A 3,510-nucleotide genomic window follows, 5' to 3' on the forward strand; every position below is an offset into this window, starting at 1 on the left:
AATAAATGTTAGTGCAGAAATAAAAAAGACAAGTCCAGAGAAAACACCAAAGTAGAAAGTCAAGTCAAGAGAAAAAAAGAACACATATGCAAGTAATAAGGATTTATCAGGTTATTGTAAATTACATTTAAATTTAGCTCTCAGTTTTCTTGAATTAAATTTGGAAAGATGTAGTCAGTGACACAGTTTTTGTTATCAGAAAAGAAGATGCTGTCTGATATGAGAATTGCTACCCCAGTTTTCTTCTGAGGTCCGTTGGCATGAAAAATGGTTCTCCATCCCTTCACTTTCAGTCTGGATGTATCTTTAGGTTCAAATGAGTCTCTTGTAGACAGTATATGGATGGGTATGTCTTTTTATCCAATCTGAAACCCTGTGGTGTTTTATGGGAGCATTTAGGCCATTCACATTGAGAGTGATTATTGAGAGATATGATTTTAATGATGTCATGCTGCCTGTGAAATCTTTGTTTCTATAAATTGTAAATTTCTGTTCTGTATCACTCTTGGGCTCTTTTTACTTTTATAGAACCTCCCCCCCTTAATATTTCCTGTAGGGCTGTCTTGGTGGTCACATATTCTTTCAGTTTCTGCCGGTCTTGGAGGTCCTTGTCTCTCCATCCATTGTGAATGACAGCCTTGCTGGATAAAGGATCCTTGGCTGCATGTTCTTCTCACTTAGTGCTCTGAATATGTCTTGCTGTCTTTTCCTGGCTTGCCAGGTCTCTGTGGACAGGTCTGATGTTATTCTGATGTTCCTCCCTCTGTATGTGAGGATTCTCTTCCCCCTGGCCACTTTCAAGATTGTTGGATCTAAGATTTGTGAATTGTATTATTATGTTACGTGGTGTTGGTCTGTTCTCATTGATCTTGGGAGGGCTCCTCACTGCCTCTTGGACACGAATGCTTGTTTCCTTCACCAGATTAGGGAAGTTCTCAGCTACAATTTGTTCAAATAGCTCTTTTAGACCTCTCTCTCTCTCCACCCTCTCAGGAATGCCGATGATTCTGACATTGGAACATTTCATTGAGTCAGTAATCTCCCGAAGTCTTATTTCTTGGAATTGGAGTTTTTTAAGCCATGTTCCCTCTTTTTCCTTCTTTTCTATCATCTCATCTTCCAATTCACTAATTCATTCTTCTGCCTCATTTACCCTGGCCATCAGAGCATCCAGTTTAGACTGCATTTGATTCATAGCATTCTTAATTTCCACCAGATTTGCTCTCATTTCTGCCCTTAGAGATTCTATATTCTCGTTAATATTTTCTTTAATATTTTTTTCATTAATATACATCATCTTGACCATAGTTATTCTGAAATCCATTTCTGATAATTTAGTTATATCCATATCCATTAGTTCTATGGCAGAGGCCACAGTCTCTGTTCCTTTCCTTTGTTGGGGGTTCCTCCTCCTTGTCATTCTGATGAGGTGTGGTTGCAGGGATGTACAGAACCCAAATTATTGACCAGGACCCAAGCAAGGTGCACTTGTTTTATAGGGACCTTAGGGATGTGGGCTTCTTGTTTTTTCAGCCTGCCTTCTGGGGGAGGGGCCTGCCGTGCTGATACTCAGGCAACCCTGTTTGGGTAGAGTTGTCCTGTCCCCTGGGGGGGAGGATGGGCAGAAGATGCTTGTCATTTGCTTAGGGGAAGTCATGCTTCTCTCAGCAATAATTTAGAAAATATGTTTTTCACTTAGTTTTTTATGTAGGGAGAGTGAGTGATTGGTGGATAGTGTCCAAAACAATATTTTAGTAAAAATAAGAAGGATAAAATAAAATAGCTATTTCCTTTAACTCTAAGATGAATGTTGACCTCATGAGATTACAAAATAACCACATAAAGATCATTTAGTGAACAGTTAAGGCAATAGATATGTTGAAATTTGTATCATTTGATGTAAGCACAGAAATTAAGATTATGAAGAGATAATAAAACATTTTATCTCCTTCAAATAAATTCACTTTGTTTAACCAAACTTTCAAGGACAAGGTAATCACTTGTTTAATCAAACTTTCAAGGACATGGGTAATTTGGGATTGTTGTATTGTCTAATGAGGACTTGGAATGCTTGTGTCTGGCATCATTAGTTGAGGGTGCAATATACTTACTTTAGAAAGCTGATAAGTGCTAAGTGTAGGGATTACCTAGTGCCAGGTCTTGCAGATTTGATTTCTTTCTTCATCTGGACCCAAGGCCTCTGATGCAACCATGTTATGCCAGATCCTTGGTCAGGCCAAGAAGCATCCAAGCTTGATCCCTGTCTTAGTATTTATTGGGGCAGGAGGTAGTGGATCAGTGTTGTATGTCTTGTGCCTGGCATTGTTCATTCAAGATGTCAGTTGGGATAGGAAGAGTAACCCAGAACCCTGGAATGAACTGGGTTCAAATGATCAATGCAAGTTCTACTCAGTGAATGTAGATTACAGCAAACTGAAGAAAGAAGGTCCAGACTTCTAAAAGAAATGTTTCATTATAAAGCTGCTTAGAATGAAGGTCTTCCAGAAGCCATCCACACAATTTTCCACTCATCTCGGAAATATTTCCCCTCTAAACTCATGAAATCATATTGGTGTATTGTGTTGGGGTTTACACTGATTAATAAGTATATGCAACTTGAAGGAAAAAAAAGCTGATAAACAAGTTGGTATTCTTTAGATAACACTAAAGAATCTTGCTAGATGTCCAAAAAGTTGTCAGGTTTTTTAGGGAGGACGGTGAAGAGAGTCTGGAATCAGACGGAGTAAACTGCTAACAATGGTTACCATTGGTAAGAGAGTTGGAAGCAGTTGTCTACTGTTTGAATTTTCTATGTTGCTCTCTAGATGGTGGGATTGTGTTCAATTCTACTTCCTTGTTTTTATGTAGTTGACAACCTAGTAAATGCTAAAATGAATGAATCAATAAATTACATTAAATTAAATTAGGTTAGATAAAATAATGAAGATATTCTGGACACTTATTTGAATGGATACTTCCCATTGTCAATAGTAGACGTGTTGCATAGTCACTTACGTAGGGGAGAAAAATCAAAACTAAACATAGCACTTACAAAGCTGTTTTACCCTGGAAAAGGTCACATAAATGTGCACTATAAAAAATGATATTTTAAAGACATTGTCTCTCAAAAAAGTTCATTTCAGTTTACCACACTGATTACTTGTTTACTAGGCACTGGGGGACACAGGAGAAAATATTATATTCCATTTTAAGACTTCCTGCAGGGCTTTCATTAATCTTTCAGAGTATGAGAATGGCCTCCATTCATGCCCCGGAGCATACCACCTACAGGCCGTTGAGCCCTGAGACCTCAAATAGCTTCCTGGAAACCTCCGAATCAGCTGCCTCATGCCCTAATCTAAGCTGAAGGCATTCCTGTTCAATGATGCTGTCTCCTATTACAATTTTCTCCTGCACTGCTCCCTTCGCTCTGCACTTTCCATAAAGTCTCTGGAAACTCTGAACATTGCTTTTTACCTCTTGCCTTAAGTGAGTTAATACCTCCAATGA

The 3,510-nt window shown here is 38.5% G+C and overlaps 1 non-coding gene across 1 annotated transcript; it reads left to right on the forward strand.

The window, feature by feature from the left end:
- Positions 1–2,211: 2,211 nt before the first annotated feature.
- LOC100478787 lies at positions 2,212–2,510 on the forward strand. Its single transcript, XR_002141733.1, has one exon. It is a non-coding gene; the product is annotated as a cytochrome c oxidase subunit NDUFA4 (transcript).
- Positions 2,511–3,510: the final 1,000 nt, after the last annotated feature.

The sequence above is a fragment of the Ailuropoda melanoleuca genome, chromosome 1, assembly GCF_002007445.2.
Source record: "Ailuropoda melanoleuca isolate Jingjing chromosome 1, ASM200744v2, whole genome shotgun sequence".
Classification (NCBI taxonomy): domain Eukaryota; kingdom Metazoa; phylum Chordata; class Mammalia; order Carnivora; family Ursidae; genus Ailuropoda; species Ailuropoda melanoleuca.